This window comes from Phalacrocorax aristotelis, chromosome 5, assembly GCF_949628215.1.
Source record: "Phalacrocorax aristotelis chromosome 5, bGulAri2.1, whole genome shotgun sequence".
NCBI lineage: Eukaryota > Metazoa > Chordata > Aves > Suliformes > Phalacrocoracidae > Phalacrocorax > Phalacrocorax aristotelis.
This window is the reverse complement of record NC_134280.1, coordinates 14,209,032-14,232,073: the sequence shown is the minus strand read 5'-3', so window position 1 is coordinate 14,232,073 and position 23,042 is coordinate 14,209,032. Positions and strand designations below refer to the sequence as shown.

Below are 23,042 nucleotides of genomic sequence, written 5' to 3'. Positions count from 1 at the left end.
TACATTGTTCAGCCTGAGGAGGGGAACAGCTTTAAAGGGAGGGCCTCCGAGCTCCCCACCCTGCTTTGGGGCCATACAAACAAGTCTTTATTCTCATCCAAAACAAACTCTTGATTTTATTTATTTTAGAGGTTTTAGTCTTTGTACTAGCATGTGAGAAAGTGGCAGCAAGGCTCAGCTAGTGCTGCAGATCCCCAAGCTGCTCTCCAGAGCCAAACAAACATAATTTGCAACACATTTCTTCTCCTTTATTCTACTGAGTCACACAGATGGAGTGCCAACATAGCATGTTTCTCAGATCATAAGGTTCTCTTTTTCCCTTGTAGAAATGAATAGATTCATAAGGTTTTATTTATAATTAAGGTAATTGAAGCAATAAACTGAATATTAGTTAAATAATTGAAGAATAGCTATTTTATTATATTATTATTCAGACTATATTATTATAAGGTAATAACATGTCCAGTCCCCATTTCTAGTTCCCTTGCTTTGGATATTGGTCCCGAATGTTTGCAGCCTTGAACAAATTATGTTATAGCTGTAGGAAAAGAGATCAGTATTGTTGATGTTGTGAGTGGAGAAGGGTCCTTTCATACTAACAATAGCCATCTCATATTTTTAGTCTACTGAAGCTGCCATTTTAGAGATCTTCTGTGGCATTTTTTTTATAGTAACTCATTGATCAGATGTTCAGAAATTGGTCTTGCAGAAATGACATCAGGGAAGTCTTTCCTAATTTTCTTTTTTTCCATAAATCATGCCAGCCAAGGAGTCAAAGCTCTTCTCTTCTGTTTCAATAGGTGCGCATGTGTGTGTGTGACAGATGGAAGCTGGTTTTAATGACAGTATGCAGGAGCTATAGACAGATCTGCAGGAAAGCCTCTCACTTTCGGTGCCTCTGCTTCTGGAAGGGCAACTCGTAACACTTCATGTTTAGAAAGCCATTTTGCTGAAAGAAAGTGCATATTGCTGCGTAGAGTAAGAGGCTTTGGAGCAGAGCACCATTTGAGCGAGACAGGGTTGGGTCCTCCAGGCTAGCACTGCGGCATCCTCTGTGTCAGCACGCACGAGGAAGCCCAGGCACATGGCTGGAGGAGAAATTTAAATAAGGCACTCTTTCAAAGGCAGAGATATTTAGGAAGATGGGTTTCTCATCTTGTAATAAAAATTAAATACAAATTCTCCTAAATGCTAACTGCTTGACTTTAACAAGGCCCAGAATGCACCTTTCCCTCTCCACCCCATCCTCAGCATGACACAAACACCAAGATCCCAAATTGATGGTGTTTATGTTTGAAACATTTTTCTGATGTCTGGCTCTGTCAAGACTAATTTTAGCATTTCTAAAGCTGGGTAAAAATACAGCCTCATTACTTTGATGTCAGAGCATAGTTTACTATTAGTATATTCTGGGGTTTATCATTTTAGTCATGTTTAACACGGCTGCAGCAGGCATGCACTATTAAATCTGGCTTATTTTACATTCCTGTCCGAGATTATTTATTTGGAACAATTTCCTCTCTATCAAAAGACACGGCTAATGCTGAGTTTTAATGTGTTATTTACACACAAAATAACCTATTTACAACTCAGTATCTGCCGCAGGGAGAATGAATGGGGCAGTGCTCCCTTCATCCTGTTGTATCTGAGTTTAACAATCTGGATTGCTAATAGAACTATTTATCACGGGGTGGTAATTTATTTTATGTTAGCTGCACAGGTCTCCCTGCCTCTGATCTATGGAAATACTTTGTATATAATGAAGTTCAACAAGTCATTTGGTGTAAACATGGGGCAACCAAGCTGCAGAACCAGTAAGACTCTGGCTGCACCTTTTTTTCCAGGAGGTAACAACTCTCTTCTGATATTAAAGCTTCAGCTGATGAAATACAGCCCTTTGCCCTGCGTGTGCTGTAAGGGCAGAGCGTGGGGCTTTTCTGCAGTGGATCAGAGATTGGGATGGAGTTTGGTCCCTTGATTTATGGGCTGGCAGGAATGCTCAGTGCTGCAGAAGTAGCACACTCAGCCCTTTCATAGGCATTGGAGAAGGGCAGGGAGCACCTCCCATCGCTCGCCAGAGGTCTTCTGTAAGCAAGCCCCGAGTGGCGTTGGCAGGGAGTCCTTGTGCAGTTCAGCTTGTCTCAGTGCTGGATTATGGGAAGACCATGTAAATGAGGAGGAGGAAATGCCAGCATCCCAGTAGACCTCAGCGCATTGAAAAAATATATAGTTTGTGTCGCCTAAGACTCAGACAAATTAGAAGGAGAACAGCCCCTATGAAGTCATCTCCTCTGTCCACCCTGGAGGGGCAGGGATCTTCTCCAAAGAACGTTTTTCATTCAGTTGTTCACATTTTCCAGGAAAAGGAATATGACCAGCACAAGCACATTCTTAGCTTCCCTGCCCTGTATTGCTTTGCTGTATACAACTTAAAACTTTGAGACATGCACTTAACACAAAAGTCTTGGTTGGCTGTGGGAGGGAAGGGGGCAAGTGGTTAAAACAGAATGATGGGAAAATCCCAGTATTTAGACTGCTAAATTCTCCTGACAGCCACTGTGTGTCTACTACATATAGCTCACTGGCCCCCACCTTGGGTAGGGCTTCAGTGCAACACTGCTGTAAGAGTCATAGCAATTAAGAATTGTACTTCTTCCCTGAACATTTTCATCAGTCTTATATAAAAGTAAATCTGTTGGGTCTTAAAGTGGGTTTCTTTACCACCATAGCCCCACTGGCTGGTCAGGTTACCCATCGGTCTCTCTTGGGTACACACTCATGTCCCTTTGGGAAGTCAGAGGTCTCAGACACTCAGACCAGTGCCATGCAGAGGCAGTTCCTCAGTCACAGGATATCAAGGCCCACGACTAGCTGCCGGATTTGAATCATGCTAGTCACCTGAAGCCTGCTCTTTGGGATAGTTCAGAGGAATCCCTGTAGAGATGGATGAAGTTAAAGCCATGCTGCACCATTTTTATGTTTAATGAACAGTATTTGATGTGCGGGCATGGTGGAGGACACTCTGGGAGCAGAGGGTTTATTTCTTCACCTACACGGGACAGAATTGTAGTAGCTAAAACTGCTACAAACTGTACCACAAAAAGCATGTCTTTTCATCTGCCTGCTCTCTTTCCTCTGTCCATGGCTTGCAACACTGAGTCTCTCTAGGCTTGTCTCTAAAATAGTCATCAATGCATCTTTGGAGGGTAACCCTTTCCTTTGCCTAATCAAGTGATTGGAGTCCTGCTTCTTGGCCACTTGGGTTTTTTTCCCCTCTTGGGAGAAACCGCCTTCCCGAGCCCCTATACTGGATTTCTCTGTGTGGTAGTCAGCCCTGTGGGCAAAGGTGCAGCCTCAGAGAGGATAACCATTAATGTTTATAGACTTTTTTGTTCACATTGCGTAGCCCTTATGGATGATGCTAGAGTCCATATCACCAAAGCATTTGGTGATGCAGCAACTTTATAATATCAGCCAGCCTTTGCTGATTGTATACAGCTCCCCCAAATTGTCATAGTAAAAGTCCTACAATTTCAGCCCATTACAGATGTGGAGGTACTTTGAAGACAGAGCAATTTAACCTTATACCTAACTACATGGCAGGATCACACACAAACTTGAAAAGCTTTTATGAGTTTAAAATTAAAAAAAGGTATTCTTCACAGGCTGGTTCTGGCCCTGGTGATCCCAGCCACTAAGTACCACCTGAGAGAAGTTTATATTTTGTGAGTGCGTTATTATTATCATTAATAATAGTAATAATCATAGCTTCCACTTTTATATTATTTTGTGAGCTCCAAAAGCTTATTCTGGAAAGTACTGATATATTTTCTTTTCTGTGGATCCAGTTTAGACTCCAGTAAAGTGCCTCTCAGAGATTACCTAAATATAACCTTTTTAAATGATGCTAAATGTACCTATTTGTGGGTTGGCCATTTATAGTCAAGTAAGAAAATCTAGTGGTGATAATGGATTATATTTATCATGGTGCTTTCTTGGACTCTCTCCTCTGTGCTTCCAGCATGCCCCCATAGTTTTTAGTCTCTTTGGAAGCTTTTTGTCTGTGCATCTGAGGATTTGCACAGGTTTTGTAAATTAATTTTCCCAACACCATCCATTAACCATGGCATTTGAGCCTGCCATAATCATGGGGGACCAGGAATTGGACTTGTTTTGTCTGAGATTGGCTGCCTAAATGTTAGACGTGTGCTCTGGGATCCCTTTGCATTAGGGTAGAGTAAATCACATTGTGGAGATGCCTGCTTTGTTCCTTTGCGGGCTTCATACCTGTTTTGAGGTAGCTAATGTTAGGTGGACAAATGCCAGTCTTCCTGGCTTGGCCAAAATTGTAGAGTGGGGTTAAAGCAAGGAACCAAGGTGGGACTAGATTAATGCTTTAAAGCCCTTCATTCACGTTCATCAGTCCATAGCCTGATTTGCAGTCTGAGAGCCCTGACTGCCAGCTCTGAACTGAAATCTCACCCTGTGGCTTCTCAAGTTGGAGGCAAACTCAACACCCAAGTGTGAACACAGCCAGGGAAGCAGCTTCCCAGAGCTGCTCCAGCTTTATACCAGCATTGACAAAACTAGTGTTTTAACAGCCCGTTCAGAGAGATGGACAATTTAAAATTCCCACTAAAAAGACAAGATAAAAACCTAGTAAATTCTAAAGGCTACAAAAGACTCCTAAAAATAACCCAAGTGGAGGAAGGCTATTAATGCAAAAGTAAATAATTATGTTAAGGGAAGCAACTAGAGAGGCCAGTTGTGTAAATCACTTTAAGGGGAACAAGCCTTAGATAAAATCCATTCTTTTATCACACAGATTAAGTCTTTCTTTTGACATTAAATAATTGATAGGGTTTGGCAGTGTGTTCCACGGCTGCCTGTGCAGAGCAGTGGGACTGCTCCCAGGGTCAGACGAGTGGCAGAGAAAAATGTTCTTAGAAATGCTGTGCCTCCAATACCAGCACCAAGAAATGGGGCTTGTATTCCTGGCACTTCCTGAAGAATTTCTGCATGGCCTTCAGAATACAGCCATGCACATCAGAGCAAAAGGAGGACTTGGCATTGTTTGTCTCCTCCTTAAGCTGTCCCCCGTGAAACCAGGTGGTCTGTTTTCATGGTTTCATGTGGCAATGAGCAAGGTGCAGTGGCCTCTGAGGACATAGATTGTTCCTCTGTACTTTTTTTTTTTTTTTTACCTGCGCTGGTGGCTTCTGGGAGCCCGTGGAGAGGATTTTCCAAGGCCAAAGTGGCTATAATGGGATTAGCTCTTTCAGAAAGATGTCAAGAACCGGTTACCTCTGTGACTTCAGGAGTTCATAGGTAGTGTACATGGGACATCCATGGTGGTATAGGACTTAGCCCAGATCCCTTGGGTCACCATATCCAACAGCAAGTCCTTCCTTTCTCACTGATATGCCATGAAACCATGGTGAAGCGACACAAATTCTCATGTCATCTGCCAAATGGAGTAGTTGTTTCTTTCCCTTCAGGACAGTTGAACACAAGTTGCTATGCATCATATAGTGCCTTTGAGGACACCATGTTGCAGCAGTCGGTATAATTAGTTTTGGGCGCATAAGAGTATGAAAATGTTCAGTAGCACTAATAGGATTTTACTGAATTGAAACTCATTTTTGGTAGTGACTATGTCCAGTGCCTAGCACAGTGGGCTCATAATTGGGGAGCTAAAATTTTTTCCAGAACCAGGTGGGACATAACTTGCAGAAACCTTAAATTCTGAAATAAATCAATATCCCATGAATTCTGTGTGGGTTCTATGTTTGGCAGGATGAGTTCTCTGATCTTAATGGTAATGACAGAGAATTAACCTCAGCCAAAATCATAAGTTTAGCTCTTACAGTGAAGGAATGAAGTGGATATAGTCTCTTCATGCTAACTGGTTTAGGATTATGTTAAACTTTTGAGTTTACTTGTGTTTGGAAGTGACCTGCAGTGACTGTTCTGCGGCTGCCATAGTGGTGTTGGGCTGAAATCAAGCAAACCGTGGTGGAAAGAACTGAACAAAAGTTTGGACACATAGGCTGACTGAGCCCAAAACGAAAATAAATTTAAAAAAATCACTGAGTGTGATCCCACAAGAACACAAATGAAAAAGATTTCACATAAACTTGTCTGAAATAAATTCTGCCATTTCTACAGTCTGTCAGAGAGCTCCATGGTGTTTTTCTCCTTTTCTTTTTTATACCTCTTTCCTTCTCCTGGAATCCCAGATGTTTTTAAGACTGTATTCCACTGAAAATGCTTCCAATTTTAAGTAAATTTTAAATAAGAACAGGAGTATTGCAAGCAAAATATTTATATTTACTGCCAATAATATCTGATTTTTAAAATACAGCAACATTTGCAGGGATTGAATGGTGCTGTTTTGGCCAGAAAGCCGTTCTCTTCTTTTACATGGATCAGCTCCTGACTCTGACAGATTTTCAAAAAAATCACAGCTTGCAACAGATGCATCCTTAAGTAAACAGTTGAAGTAGATATTTTGACGACTTCAGTTGTATTGATATAAAAGACCAGTGTCTAAGCATTCCTGAAAACCATCCAATAGAGGAGTTACCTTCCAGTAAGCCCCTGGCCCCATGTGCACTGCTTCAACAATAGTTTAATCATTTAAACAAAACAGAGATACTTCTGCACCTGACAAGATGCTCCAAACCTAGAGAGAGTGGTAACAGCTCAGCACTCCTCACGCCGGGCCCGAAGTGTTGGGAAGTGTTGGGCTTTTCCCCAAGTGAATTTTTTTCTCTGTTTCTCAGGGAAGAAAATTATCTTCCTCTTCTCTGTTTTTCTATTTGGGATTCACCTTGTTTTATGGCTGCTCTTTGTGGGAGGAACCAAACAACTGCTGCTTCTGAGTGCTGTCTGTTGTGAGCACCAGTGTCCTGCGTGAATGCATGGAAATGCCCCTTTCGTAAGGCTTGATGTTAAGCTAAATCTTGTTCGTATCAGTTTGCAGGTAGAGGTGGTGGTGTTCTTTCTGAGGTATTTACAGCCACACTTTAAAGTAAAAACAGAGAAACTTAAAGGTGAGGACTTTAGGCATTGGTTTGGCTGTCCCATTTTAATGAGAGGAATTATTATGTGTTGTGGGAAGCTGACCTGACTCCCAGAGGCTGCTTGTATGAAGGTACCCAATTTTTTTGGTGGCTTCCTACAGTGTGGGCACAGAATTGAGCCTGGGGAAAATTAGTTTCAGTTCCTGATCCAGCCCCAAACTTCCTTCATGATTTTGGGAAAGCTGCTTGACTTCCCTTCACCTCATCCCCCACCCCCCATTTATATAATGAATTTACATTGTTCTTTGGGCCTCGAGGCCCATCCATCAGCATCTGGTTAGCATGTTTATGGCATCGGTCATACTGAAGCACTTAACAGGTCAAACTGCATAGAGGTTGCTGTTCCCCCCTCCCCACTGCCTGCAAGAGGGTGCTGCTGCCCCTGGGCGCTGTGTTACAAGGGTGACCTTGTTCATATGTCTGAGGTGTCAACCTGCTGCTGTCAAAGGGGCCCAATAAAACAGATTTGCAGGGTTAGGGAAGATAAGGTTAAGTTCTTATAGCAAAGGCATTTTCAATATCTATACTGGAGAGACTGTTTGGGGATACATAGAGTTGACTGTATTCCAGGGGGTCATGCTGTGCTCTGCAGTAAGAAAGTTTTTCAGGCGATCGCTCTGGCAAACGCATTTGGAGAACATAGTGTTGTTAATAGCTGTGTAAATCTCTTGTACTGAAACACGAGAAAATTATTTTTTCCAGCTTAAGAGGGTTTCCTACATACATAATCTACGAGTGAAGTTCATCAAATGGTTTGCTGAAGTTCAAGTACCTGGAGACAGTTTTGGACAGACCTGGATGAATTTACAGAAACCTATACAGGGCTTCAGGGTTTCACCCTGATCCAAGCAATAGACAGTGGTTTTAGCAGTCTTTTGTAATTAGACTTGTAGGAAAGGTGTTGTTCTGGGGACCAGGTGATGGAAGGAGAAGAAAATCACTGATGTGGGATGACAGTTTCAGAGAAAATCTTAGTTTCAACTTTCCTTCCCTTTAGCCTTCTGTGCGTGTGCACACTAATACTGTAATCAGCTGCAGAGGAGCTGGCAGTACTATTGTTTGGAGCAATTTTTTCCCTTTGGAAAACTCTGGAGGAACCTTCATATGCTGTTACAAAGATGTCCTTAAAATGCCTTTACTGCAGGGTCCTGTATTTCAGATACTGGAGCAGTGACTCTTAAAATAAATATGAGATGGCTGAACGTTTGAAAAACATTTGCATCTCTCTTTCTGAGATCTGTGTGTGCTGCATCACCTCTGTAAGCAAGCTAAAAGGGTTGGGAGGCAAAAAAAGTGTTTTGCAAATTTCTGTGCTGTATTTAATTCCACTTGAAACAATGTCTTAGTAGATGAAATAAGATCCAGGGCTATCTTGTAGCCATATAGTCACTGACACGTGAAACAGGCTGGATTTATATGTAGTTACTAAAAAATATATAGCAAAATGAAAGTCTCAGACACTGAGTTCATGTGCATTGCCCATTGTAAAGATAAGTAACAGCTGTTATAAGATCACTTAAATGGTTACCTTTGGGACATAAAAGGGATCTTTGAAGACAGTAAGTCTTAATACAGAAATGTTTACTCATAAAAAATACATTTGGAATGGGGGAGGGGAACACATTTCCTATTAATGTGGGTTTTGCCTTTTATGGCAGGTTGTAGCAGGTCTTTAACCTCTGTAGCACTTCAATGAGGATAGAAATGAGCTTTTCTAAGTATCAGCCCACAGGGCCTGTCCTCACTGCCCGTATCTGCAACATCTCTTGTAAAGATGGTTTTAGTTTATTCTTCCTTTCTGTGACCCAGCTAAAAACCTATTCTTTTCCAAATTCAAAACCTTCCAGTAGTTAATTCCTGAGGGCAGAATAGAAATGTCCTCCTGAATTTGGTCCACTTAACATGGTGTTTTGTGAGGTATGGGGCTGGGGGCCCAAGCCGTGCTTAGACACAGTGAAAACTCCAAGGCTACGTCAGCCAACTAAGGCATGGGAGCAGAAGAGGGAATTGGTCCTTGAGTGCCATGGTCATAGACACCACAAAGGAGGGATGATGCTTCTCCAGATGCTCACAAAGGATGCAGATGTGCAAGCCCAACATTCCCAATCTGCCTCTGGGTGCACACAAAGTGGGTGCTGACTCATGTTGTTTGCGAGTTTTCTAGTAACATTTCTGCAGGTAATTTTGAAATCCTTTTTCTAGACCTTTTTTATGCTCCTAAGTGAGGCAAAAGGTGGTGTCAGCAGCATTTGGTTGCTGCTGTGAGAACCCATAACTAGGGAGGGTGTGATTTCTGCTTCAAATTTTTGCAAAATTATTGCTAGATGTAGTAAGACACAAGGTGCCAGCAGTCTCAGAGTGGCAGAGAGAAGTTTAGAGTCCTTTATGGAAACTATGGTGGATTATGATCAAAAGTCTTTGCTTGGATAAGATGATTCACAGAGCAGCAGAGGTAGCCTGGAACAGAGGTGTGGAAGAAAGGCTGAGTTGTGTAGAGGGACTGGAAAGCCTTTGACCAGCTGTTGTCCAGAGGTGTAAGGAGCAAGACTGTAACAGCAGGGTTTGAGCCAAAAGACATCCTTTTGTGGGATCTTCAAGAGGAGAACTTGGTAGCAAAGGGAAACATCATGAAGTATTTGAGCAGAAGAGATATGCTCATGAAAGCATAAGAAGGAGCTGGCTAACTGGCTGGGTGCAGAAAAGGATGAAAGGTAGAGAAGCTAGAAAAAAGTCCACATTTGCTGTGAAGATGAGGTTACCAAGCTCAGATGACTGGATTTCTGATGAACCTTTTCTCTAAGCCCATGGCTCAGTGCAAAATTATGTCTCCTTATGCCAGTGACAACGCAGGAGTACTGGTGGACTTTGTTTTTCCAAACCATGATGCTCATCCAGGCAGTAGTCCTTTAGGTAAGTAACAGAAATTAGGTTTTGAGTCACATACTGACCTGTCTTTGTAGTTAGTACAGCATGTTCTGGTCACCTAATGAGACAAAGGACAGATTAAAAGAAAGACAGGCAGAATTTTTGTTCAGGAAATTGGTATGGTAATGATAGATACGGGGTCTTGGCATATTTCAGATAGGCTTCATCTAGCCTCTTCAGGTAGCAGATACAAGCACAGCTCTCGCATATATTCACCCAGTCAAGTATGAGGAGGTAACAAGTTCTCCTGGGAGGCTGGTATTTAATATCTGCCAGCTGCCTGCCAGAGAATACTAATGCAAACCCCAGGTTTAGTGTGCCCTGGGAATGCAGATGGTTGGTAGCAATATGCGTAGCCCGACAGCCACATCTCTCTTAGCTCCATGGCAGAGCTGCCTGGATTTTCATCCTCTGCTATTTGGATTGTAAAAGCAATGTCTTGGTCAAAGAAGCCTTTCGCTGACTTCCCTGGGAGATTTTTTGGAGGGTTTGTGGACAAGAGAGGGAGAGACACTGAGGTTGCTATCGGGGTATTACACTGGTGGGTAAGGGAAGCGGCAACATCAGTTGCCCCAGGCTTCCCTTGGACCATCTTCTCAGGCAAGGATAAGCCAAGTGCTGTGCTGTGACACAGTGACAGCCACGGGGAGGGTTTGTGCTCAAGGAGCACTTCAGACAGTTCCTGTGGTGCATGCATCTCCCTCCAAGACCACAGCAAGGGGCAAGGGAGGTGGTATCCCTCAGCCCCTGTGGGAAGCCCTGGAGATCCCACAGACTGTCCTCAGGCTGGAGTGGGGAAACGACTTCTATGAAACTCACTGGCTTACAAAAAAAGGGGAAGGAAAAAAAGGAAAAATAACCCCTGCAAGGCTCCATATAAATCAGGGCAATAAAACTGCCTGTGGTCGCAATCAAATTATACGGTCTAAATCTATGTAAAAGAACTGGAGCAGGTTCAGTCCAGCACTAATGTCCTTGCTGCTGTAAGCAGCGAACAGGGAGGAGCAGGAGGAGGGAGGGCAGGCAGGCAGGGCAGGCAGGCACTGGGCTCCCGGCACCAACACACCGGGGAAACAATTTGCTGAGGTGGTTGAAGTACATGTTTTCAAAATCTGTTTGTGTCCATAAGGGTTTGAGAAGAGGATGTCGTCTGCTTACTCGGTAACTTGTGTGTGGCCTGCGAGTGGTTTCAGATGCTTGGCCAAAACCAAATAATCTCTCCTTTTAGGAAATTTGAAAAGTATGTGTGCATCCCAAAAAAGAACGGAGATTTGCAGTGATGTCCCGTGCTCCTGCCGTGGCGCGTTGTGTAATCGTGGCATCGTGTGTTGGCAAGGTGGGGAGAGAGGGATTGCTGAGCCCTCTCTGCTAGACACAGAGACCAGATATTATGATTTGGGTTTTCATGAGACTCTGAGTTAATAGATTGTTTTTAATGGGAGGAAAGTCTACTGGGGTATGTCATATATCTTCAGAATTCAGCTGAATGCCGCAAAAATGTCCAAATTAGGACATGGTACTTACTAGAAGTGAAATAACAGAACTAGTGAACTTCCACAGTGAGAATAACTTGCAGATAAAGTTGAAATTTATGACGGTGTAGGAGATTTTTAAACTGAAGGTTTTGGCTTCTTTTCCAAGTACCCTGGCCATGCTGACAAGTTTATAAATCTCTGCGGTGTTTGGCTAATATCCTGAGGATCTGCACTGTCTTACTTGGAAATGGTAGCTGCCTTTAGTATTAATTAAGGCCTGTATTAGGAAGAGCAGTGGGAGCAAGAGGGGTCTTTCAAGTCCGGCAGCTGCCGCTTTCAGAGGAAATGAGTGGAAAGGCTGCACACGCGCGGCCCAAGAGCCGGAGGGACTCCCTGTGCCCCGCGTCTGCACAGCAGCTGTGTGGGGCCAGCCAGAAGGTGTGAAAGACTCATTGGCTGGGGATGGGGGAACATCAAATCTCCTGGGGAAAGGGGAAAAAAAAAAGCCAGGAAGCTAAAAGCAGTAGCACGACCCATCGAAGACCACTGCAGACTTAGATGAAGGAAATGGCATCAAGAAATTCAATAACCTGTTATATTTATGTAGCACATTTCATCCTCAAAGCATTTTACGAACTTAATGATGTGCAAACTACGTGCACCCGTATCCTTTCATCTGCCAACTGCTGTAGCTGCCTTCGGTGTGAAGCCTGATGATGGCTGCTTTGCAGCATCTCAACAGCACACGACAGCAAGTGAAAATGCCGTAACTGATTGCACTGGGAGCTGGAAACTTTAGGGAAGCAAAAGTTAACCTTCAGGCAAAACGGAGGGATTGAGAACAATGGTGCAGGCAAAGGGCAGGTGTGGCAACATTTTCTGCAACTACAGTCAATCTGTGATTAAACTTTTAGAGATCCCACCAGATAGAGCTTTCTTTAGGGAAAGCTGGAAAATTAACCTTAGCTGGCTAGAAATCTGCTATGAGCTTTCTTCAGTGCCTCTTGGCAGTCTCCCACCTTAGAAAGTACTTGCTGACTCCAAGTTGCAGGAGCTGCTTTTCCACCTGAGACCCAATGGGATCAAATAACAAGGTTCTATGGATGGCAGTGTGATGTTGTCCGTTTCTTAAATTTTCCCACCTAATGGCATTCTTGTCTCGAAGGTGTTTATTTTTAAAGAGGGTCAATTAGCAAGCATTAGAAGTCCTAGGAGATGTACAAATTGATAGCATTTCAAAGTTGTTGGGAAAGAAAAAAAAAATGCCACACCAGCAGCTTTGCCCCTGTTATCTTTCCAAGGAAGTTCTGTATTTTCAGGCATGATAGTTTTCAATGTCACCCACCTTGTAAGAGTTTTGGTGTGCTGTCTAATCCCCCAACTTAATGAGTTCTGCAGGGATGCACCATGATAGCTAAAGATCATTTACCTGAATTGCTTTTTAATTTCTGGAATGGGAAGCTGCTTGTGCAGCAGGATAATTACATTATAATTTACAGCAATCCAAAATCAATAAATTTAGTCATATTGAGATAGAGAAGGAGGGTGAAAAATCCCCCCGCCATTAAATTACTTCACACTGTACTTGATGTTCCAAGAACTCAACAATAAACTTTGGGGGATGGGAGAGAGAAGTGGAGAACCACTGGCTCCCTGAGACCGGTCAGTAAATCAGCTTTGCCCAGTGATTTCTATAGTGAAATAACACATGGATGTGTTTGCAGAAGAGGTCAAATACCACAGATAATGTCCTATTTCTGATTTATTTTAATTCTGGAGTATTAAAGAAGACAAAATGCTTTATAGTCTCTAGCCCCTTATTCCAGTGGGGAAAAGCTGATGAACCGTGACCAGCTGCACACTAAACCTGGGCATCCACCCGAGCTTTTCTCCCTGCCTGAATGTAACAGTAGGTTTGAATAATTATTGGCGTAAGCCACTATGGGAGATGGTGGGTTTTCAAGCTCTTGATGTCTTCATCAAGATGAGATTGGAAGCTTTTCTCCCAAGTTAGTATTTTTCCCATATACAAGCTATTGGGCTTATTGCAGGGAGAAATTAATGAAAGCCTGGCAAGTGTGTCGTAAGTAGAACAGACTACATGGCCTCAGTGTTTCATGAGTTTCAGAGGCTCTGCTCCTCTCTACCCTGTATCCAGGAGGGACAACATGAGGGACAGCCTTTTTTTTTTTTTTTATTGAGAGTCTTCAAAACCCAGCAGCACTTTGGCTGCTGGAAGCACTAAGGGAAGAGGGATGACCTTGCAATGAGAGGGTTGGTCTCAGGACCTTTGTATCTGCTGCCAGCACTTCTTTGGTGCAAGCCAAACCCTGGCAACACCAGGGCTGATCTGGTGGACCCCATGGCCACCAGGCCAGCGGCATCCACAGTGCTCTGTGTTTTCCAGAGTCCAGCCAGGAGACAGGTTCAGCTTCTGCAGGCAGGAGGAACAGCAAATAGACATAGGTAGCCCAAACAGACCCTGCGTGATTTAAGAGAAATATTATTTGAGTAGGCAGTTCAAAGGGGTTCAGCTGGGCACATGGAGATTGGAGCTGTGGTTTGGGTTTGTTTTTTTTTTTTCCTTCTATTTTCCTTAAAAGAAAGCTTCCTCATTGTATTAAATCTCACCCATGTCTTCACTGAGGTATGGCATGCTGAATTCATCTCACAGGAAGATGTATGAGGCGTTTCTGGACTTCCCTCGCTCAGTCTGACTGGATTTTATTTTTCCTTTGAAACCACAGAAAAGCTGTCTATGCTGCACCCAAAAAAGGATGTTGTATGAAAGGAAATCACTTTGTCTCTTGTATTTGAGGAGTATTATGATCTGGCATGACCTCATTATGGGTTAGGCGAGGATATTTCTGGAAATACTAATTAAATACTTTTTCCATCCCTTGTGCCCTTGTAGCATGTGTAGACTTTATAACAAGAAAAAGAGAAAAAAAAAGCTGTCTGCAAGGAATTTTTTAAGCTCTTTCTCCAGTCAAATGAAGCAAGTACAGTTATAGTCATAGTAGCAATATTAGAAGCTATTAAACAAAGTTTTCTTAGTTGTGATGAACTAGAAGAAAATAATTATCTGAAGGAAGAGAGTAAAGCTGGGACTCTGCAGGCACTTTTGTCTATGTTTGACTTTAAGAGTGTGAATAATTCTTGTAGTTTCAGGAAGACCACTCTGGATTACTGAAAACCTCCTTCCTTCTCCGCATTATTTTTTCTTTTAATTAGTTTTCACATTGAGGTTCAGTGAGGACAAGCAGTAGCGCACAGCCCCACAAACCATCTTGGTGGCAAAAACTGTTTGTGAGTTGTGTCATGGGGTGGAAATCTGCTATGCTGGCACAGCCATGGAAGAAATTACATGGCACCACGTTGTAATATATTTATTAATAGATATTCTCCTGTTATTTCTTATGACGGTGTCCTCCTCCTGGGCTTACCCATTTTGCTCCAAGAGCCATGTCCTCAACTTGTGGTATTTCAGTGCATTTGAGCAGATCTGAATCTGGCCCTGACCGTCTGAGCTGTTTCCTATTGAGGTCAGTGGGAGTCTTCCAGTTAACTTCAATGGGAGCTGGACTTGGCTGCTGAAAAAATGTCTTTAAAAATTGCCTTTAGCAAATAAGCTTGTAAATGTTAGCACTAAAATAGCAACGTCCAGGCCCAAATAGTCTGTATTGAAAACACATGCTGTCAAATAGATAAAAATGCATTCTTACAAAACCTTCAAAGATCATCACATAGAGGTTGTAAAGTTTTTTTTTCTTGATTGCAAAATTATTTTATTTGTATGTTTAGCACTTCGGTTCACTCCCCTGCTGCATAGTACTTCGCACAGGGTTGAGTCTAATCAGGCAAACCCCTGACTTCTCTGGAAGAGCGGTCGGTGGCTTTTGTTTCCAGTTATTGTTCTAAATCCAGGGATGTGGTTCTTTTTTCTGTAAATGTGAGATTTTCTTCAAATTGCAATATTCCACTGGTATATAACAGTATCCAGTCCTGCATTTCGTTTGAAGTCTCATTGGCCCCATGGATATGAAATGGGACTGCTATATTGAAGCCAAATGAAAGAAATGGATGCTTTCTCATGTTAACTCCAGGAATTGCTTCTTGACCTGAAAGTGGCCAACCTTACATTGTAGCATCGGAAATGGAGAGATGATGTGGGGGACTTGCCCACGTTCTTAAACTTTTTCTCTCTCTGCCCTTCCCAATGGTTAAGGTAGATGAAAGCTCTGGTTAGGGTGGCTTGGGGCAGTTGATGAGCAGACCATGGCTGGTAGCTCACCTTGCACCTCTGTGCAACTGCCAGGGCAGTTTGTCTGTCATCAGCGTCCTAAGTGCTGTACTTGAGAGAGTGATGGTTAGGGCAAACAGAGCTGGGAGATGGCTTAAATGCCTGTTGTAAATTGTTGAGACCTGGGAGTGGATTGATAATAGATAACTTGATTCAAGGCAAAGCAGGGGTAGCTGTAGAAGGGGTAGCTCCATCAGCCATCCTGATCCATGTCAGTGAGCCAGCAGCACGTGGCCTTTGGCAGAGGGAAATGAAAAGATTTTATCTGGGCTCATCTGAGACGACTTGTGTAACCATCTCCATCCTCCAGATTTAAGTTGATAATATTTGAATGCTCCTCTCACCACGCGGGTGATACAAACCCTGTTGTTGCCTTTGTTTCTGTTTCTCTCATCAGAAGTACTTCTTTGCAGGGGTCAAAATCAAAGCTCTTCCTATGAAGTCTATAAAAATGAGTTGAACCTGACTGCCCGGAACAGGGAACAGGAAAATCTTTGGCACGGTAAGCCCTCTTGGGGAGCTAGTGGAAACTGGAGCTCAACAGATAAAACATTGAGATGGGCTGGAGTTTGCCAAGACAAACACTTGGACTTTTCTAGACCATGTCCTCGCCTCCCATGGGACACACTCGCATCAGGGGGTCCTACTGGTCCCTGTGGGTGATGGCAGAAACATGGTTTTGGAGCTGTGGTTTGGTGCCACCCCCCTACCTTGCTCTCACAGGAGGACTGCTGAAAGAAAATCTGTTAGTCAGAGCTTGGTATTGGTGTTATCTCAGAGAGGCCTCTCCAGCCTCATCTGTATCAACAAAGTACTCCAGTGGAGAGTACAGTTTATACCAGCAGAAGGGCTCCTCCTACAGCTAAAACCCATTCTGAACCCAGCACAAACTGCACAGGAAAAGTATGTTTTCCTCCTCATCCTTTTTTTAGTGGGCTCTTGTTTTTGTTTTTGGTTTTTTTTTTTTTTTTTTGCGAGTGCATCTGTCTGTGCTCAGGACTTCAGGAAGGTAGAGCAGGGTGCGAGGGGAATGGTTCCAGGACCCATCCACCTGCAAAGGAGCTGAGGAAACCTGCAGTGCTTTGCAAATTGGGGGTTGGGTGACCAGCCCAGTCTGAACCCATCCTGAACCCATCACCTAGAGGAGAAAAACCTGCAGAGGTTTCTGGACAGATATTTATGCATGCCATGATATTTTTTGCTTTGCAAGAGAAGGGAGCCTATTCTTCTCTTTAGCAAAGGAGGCTTTTGAGCAGCTCAGACCTTCTTCCTCTCTGACTCCTGAGCTGAAATAGGTCTGTACCTTTGGGTAAACACACTTTTGGAAAACGCTGCAGATGGTTCAGGTCCTGGTCACTGCCTTTGCAACATGCAGTGAGACTACAGCACAGCTGAGCACAGACACTGAGTCCAAGACGATTATGTGAAAAAGAAACATGAGCAGATTCAGGGTGAGGCAGAAGAACAGCATGGGATTTAAAAATCTCAGCCCTGTTATTAATTTCCCTGGAAAAGGTGAACTAATGATTCTGCTTTTAATTCATTAGTATTTAGGCTAAAAATATGTTGGCTCAGAAAGAAAATGATAAAGGGGAAGATGTAATAAAATCTCCCTCCTCCTTTTCAATGTTTTGCACAAAGCAAAGACAATTCAGTGATTAGAAATGAAAGTTGTAGTCCCGTGAGGCCAGGCTGGAATTACTGCATACCACTTGCCTTTGAAATCAAGGCCTCCAACCTTCTTAATGTCCAGGTGGGGAATTCCGGTGGCTTTACTCTAATCCAGGCAAATCTGAAATCCAACCCTGTTGGGAGGAAACAATGTGGGAAACAGATTCATCTTGATCTCGGCTTTGTGCCTTGGAAAACGATTAAGACCAACTGTTAAGCAGCTCCTGATAGAGTTCACAAACCTTCCAGCCTCTGTGTGACACAGATTTCTCAGTTCAGGCTTCACCCCTTAAAAAGCAGATGGAACTGATCCGGTTAAGCTACAAAGTGGGTTTCCCTTATTCCCCAGTTGTTAAAATATTATTTCTGTAGTTGCAATTGATTTTTAATCTGATTGCTTTGCTACGATTAATTTTTTTCACTTTCTATTGTTATTTTAAAAAATCAAAACCAAATAGTTTAGTGCTGCTGACAGGCAGCCATGCTGACTTCTTTGAGATTGATGCCCTGAGACACTAAATCCTGTGCAGTACTGTGGAGGTCACACACATGGTCCTATCAAACTCACGCAGTAGGGCTCCTTCTATACCCTTTTTCCTGTCCCGATCTCAGTCAAGATAACTGGTTTTATAGCAGCTTTTGAGGATTTCAAAGTGATTTAGAAAATCAAGTCCTTTGAGGTACAGAAGTATTCATGTTCTGCACATAAATAAAAGGGGGAGCAGAAAAGCTGCTCTTTGTTAAAGCTTATTTTGGCAAATCCATGAAGAAAACCAATGACTTGCAAGTCCATCTACTGATATAGTTGTTAAAAAAATTTCCTCATGGGAACTTGCTTTCATGAGATTTCAAACCTGGTGAATGCTGGAAGGACATCCTGACCTTGCAGAACCTCTCTGAAAGTGAATATTAGAAAGTTTTGAGGCCTTTATGCTCCTACAATGCTGGTTAAGGAAGGGGGTTAAGAAAAGAATAACTACACATTCATGTAATCTTTATTATTCTCATTTTTCTTACATATGTTACTTGAATATGGTTACAATCAACAGCCATGGGTAGCAAAACTTGTTGCTAGTTTGATACTTGGGTGATTTTGCAAGTGGTTACTAGCAGATTTGTGAAGATTGGTACCTGAGGATGCCATTTAAGGGTGGGATTTCAAAAGCTTCCAGTGGAATTTGGAGCATAAATCCCTCCATTTCTCCCCTGCAAATAGACATTTTATTGTTTACAGTGGATTTATCATTATTGCAGTTTTGACAAGGATGTATCAGCAAATTTTGTTTAACACCATTCCTCGGCACTCCATTACTTAAAAGGCACAGGCAGCTTTGTTCTTCTCCCTTTCTTTTTAGATAGTACATCCAATAGGTGATTTTTTTAAAAGTGCAGTTAAATATGCACTATTGTGTATGTCTTTTGCAGTATGTCAAGGATACAGGGATGGATTCTGTGTTTGGGATTTTGTTTCGGACCATTGATATTTTGCTAAAGCTCTGTGTATGTGTGTGTGCGCGCAGGAGCTCATGCTGGCTACCAGTCCTGCTCCATACTGTAGGCATAGTTGATGTCTTCTGCTAGGAGCAGGAGGAACTAACAAGCCAGAAGACGAATCAGTCTGAAAGTCTGTTTCAGCCTTAAAATGGGGGCAGAAAGATTCCTCAGTTTGTCATGGGGGAATGTTTCTGCCACCCGTGGGGTTCCTCGAGGTCAGGTTTGGCTTCCGCTTTACTAGCCCCCTTTTCTCCAAAGATCGTGCTCTTTCACCCCTTGGAGGTTGCCCAGACATCACACATTTGAGTTGAAACAGGAGCTTTCTAGTTCATGGGCTGGCTCGAAGAGACAATTGCAGCCCCATTCCCTGTGCCCAGCAGGGATGAGGGGCTGCACAATGACACGGGCACGTCCTGTGGGCGCAATGCCAGCACAGCCCAGGCAGGGCAGAGACCGGGGGGTAAGGCCTCCCGCTGCTCTGTTTCAGGGTGGAGGCAGGGCTGTGCTTTGCTGCCTGCAGATAGTCCTGCTTCCCCTTGCTCCTAGTTTGCAGGGCTCTAAGCGCCTTCTCCACTGAATTGCATCCCTACTCCATAAGCACCAGTGCTCTGCTTCCAAAAGCACTTTGCTGTGGTCCCTGCTGAGTTCAGTGATAGTTAAGTATGTCCTTAAGTTGAATTCGGGCACAAGAGTTGGGCTGAATGGGGATGTCAATGTCAAAAAAAAATGCTATATGGTTCTTGCTCTTCACCTTTGCAATTTTGTAGAGTTGCTTGCAGTTAAGGATGGGTTTTTCCTTCTTATGTGCTGGGAATGGAGTAAGAAAATGGCGAGCATAAAAGAGGGTTCTGTTATCACCAAGCCAGAAGTCCAGTCAGATAGTCAAGGAAAAGTTGGAAAGGGTTTGAGAGAAATTCACGCCTGTAAATGACTAGGTTTTTATGTAGCAATATACATATTTAATTTATGCTTGCAGTGACAGCAGTTGCATATGCAAAAGCAGGCATGCTATTACATGTGCACTTCTGCTTGGGATTCCAGGCCTTAAGAAGCGATTATCATCGTAGATGAGTTATAATGTAACGGCTCTTGGTGTTGTACAAGGAGCATCTGTATGCCATATTATGCACATGTGAAACTATTTTTATTATATTAATTTGATTTCCATGGGAGATTGCACAGTAACCATTTGCATTTAAGGGCTGCATAGAAACCTGTCTTGCAGAAAGTTCACCATTTATATACATGGCTCTTGATACGCAGGCTGTACCTAGATGATTGACAATTACCTATGAACAGTTACTGTTTTCACAATGAAATATCCAGTTGTTTTGCCCCAGAGGAGTTGCCTTGTGAGATTTTCATTGCAATTACAAGCATGTAACTTGCCAATTATTCTATTCAGGTACACTTTTAACTAGTAACAAATTTGTTTTATAAGAGTTAGCCCTCTGTTCACTGATTATGAGAGGATGAGTGGAGGCGGATGGATGTGAAGGAGCTTTTGCAGTTGCCAGTGTGAGATATCTGCTGTTCTTTATTTATTTATTTATCTATTTTGAACAGTGATTTCCTCTTAGGCTTCTCCCCATGATAAAACTCCTCACTTTTCACAGGATGTAATTTCCTCATTTTCCTGGTTCTTCTAAGGCTTAGGAAAGTATGGTTCAGAAGTTCAACCTGCTATATTGAGCTACCTTCTCAAGAAAAGAGATGCACAAGACCTTGCCTCAGAGGCACTGGAGTATTTAAACTTCTCCCTTTCCTAAGCTCATCCTTTAACATGGTTATTTATTGTTTGTGAATGTTATTATTCACACCGATGCTCAGGTCTTTATGAATTTTGCTGAATTGTCCACACTAAGTTCTTATGGCAAAGGACTCCCCTAAGGAGGCACATGTCAAAATCTCTTATGTTTGCAAGAGGTAGTAAGCGATGCGTTACAGCTGACCATCTCGATTTCCAGCTGAGACTTCAGACAGCATTGCATTTGAACAGCCGCTTTTGCTTCTGAGCCTTTCCCCAAGTTCCCAGTTTTCAAATTACCTCTGTCACAACCAGGAATTTTTTAACTTCAAAAAAACAGCTCAGGAGGGAGGGTGCATGGATGATCAGCTTTTCATGGTTTTCCTTCTTTACAGCACAATAGCAGAATAAAGAAATTACACAGGGTGAGATGGATTCTAAATAATTATGTTGATTCAGTACACAGAGATATGCCAAGCCTTGCCACAGAGGTACTGCTGCTCTGTTTTATGTGGCTTTTACATAGCATAGAGGGATCCCTCTGAGCACCACAACAGACTTTCAAAGTATTTCAAGGGCTGTTCTAGTACATTACCAGTCCCCTTCCACAAGAAGTGCTCAAGGGGAAGGGGGGAGGACAGGAGGATGCTGAGGACTGCAAAGAATATTCATGTACGTTAACAGAGCATAAGAATTTTTGGTACAGAGCTTAAGGTTATTTATCTGTGAGTTTTGTTAACAGAATATTTAAACTGTAGTAGTCATCTGGTGTTGGTGTATATCTTCTTGGTGGGGCTTTTTCAGGGTCTGGGTTTAATAATAGTAATGTTCTTGTCATATATTTTAGATAATGGTTTAGATATTTGCCTGTCTCTGTAGGGACACTGTGAAAATTAATTAGCTAGTGTTCATAAAGGAGGATATTCAGATCCTGTTGCTCTGACTAATTAGTCTCTGAATACCTGTATTGGTTTATCAGGAGCGTTCCCAGTATGCAACAATGCTTTGCAGGGAGAAGAGCATCCAAGTCTGGCCAGAAGTGCCCTGGGATGACACGCTGCTGGTTTCCCAGCCAGCTCTGGGGAGCATATTGACAAATACCTGACACTTGAATGTGTCACCTTTCCTTCTCCAGGCTCTGCAGGATGCATTTATTGCAACTGATTATCTCCACAGTTTGTTAGACCAAATAAAACATGACTTGAGGAGGAAATCCTCAGGTTCCAGGGTCTGAACACTGAGGAAGGCAGTATCTCTTGTAGACTAATATATGCATGAGTGCATGTGTTTGGGTCTGTAATGTTCATACATGTCAGATCAGGAGAAATGTATTCCAATATGTATATTTTTTCCTGATCTAACAAGTACAAACTTAATTTGGTGGTAAAAGCACCAGTTAGTAATTGTATTTAATAAGAAGGTGGCCTGCAGCCAAGCACCCAGAGATCCCAGCATTTCTGGGTTTGGGAATGAAGCCGGTCTTGATGAGGGCTCCGTGGTGCAGACGCATCCCTTCCCTGTGTTCTGTCCCAGTGAGGGCTCCGGCACCTGCTGTGGGTGACAGATACAACAGCTCCAGCTAAATTTTGCAACCACAGAAACTGGGGCTTCAGGCAAAAACTGGGACAGAAGAATATGAGCTGAAAGGAAAAATCTAATGACTAAGTAAACACCAGGTAATACAAAGTTTTCTGAGTTCAGCTTTTAAACCTGTTGTTCAGATAGCCACAGCAGTTGAACCTTGGCAGCCCAGATTATAAAATCCTCTCCAGACCTTTGCAGAATTAACCTGTCCTGAGGCCAAACTAACACACTTTAGCTTGTTACCTGAACTATAGGGAGCTTGCCCCAGCCACCTCACAGCTATTGGTACAGACAAGCAGCTCCCCTGAGCAAAGGATGAAAGCATTGCATTTGCACCACAGGATTGGAGAGCAAACAGCAATTGATGGTGTAAAGAGCTGGCCATTAGCCTGGGACATCCCCACTTTCATGGCTTGCAGTGCTGTGGGACCACAGTGCAGACTGGAGAGTGTATTGAGCAAGCAGACCAGCTCCTCCGCCCAGCTTCAGAAGCCTCATATCTCATACTTTGCCTATCACGAGCCTCTGAAATGAAGGAAAGTTTATCCCAGGCCAGGTACGGAGTAGAGGATACACATTTCTGCCTGCTATGACTCACAGGCAAAGTAGCAGCTTTGGTCTGGCGGAGGTGGAGCTGGGTGTATGTTGCAGCCCAAGCATAATAAAGGTCTGGAGGCTATAAGTGGGGAAAACCATTCACAGTCCTGACTTGGCAAAGCTCTTAAAAAAAAAAAAAAAGTCTTTGCCCCAAGCCACAG

The 23,042-nt window shown here is 43.0% G+C and overlaps 1 protein-coding gene across 6 annotated transcripts in view; it reads left to right on the top strand.

Annotated features, from left to right (window-relative positions):
• Window positions 1-23,042, top strand: part of GLI2 (GLI family zinc finger 2) — a 205,431-nt gene that overhangs the window by 54,809 nt on the left and 127,580 nt on the right. Inside the window, exon 2 of one of the 6 annotated variants that reach the window (XM_075093064.1) lies at window positions 16,202-16,290. The exons of 4 other annotated variants lie outside the window; for them this stretch is intronic. The gene's annotated coding sequence lies outside the window, so the exon portion shown is untranslated. Of the gene's footprint in view, window positions 1-16,201; window positions 16,291-23,042 lie in introns of those variants that run through there. One more of the 6 variants, XM_075093062.1, reaches the window with a different exon arrangement.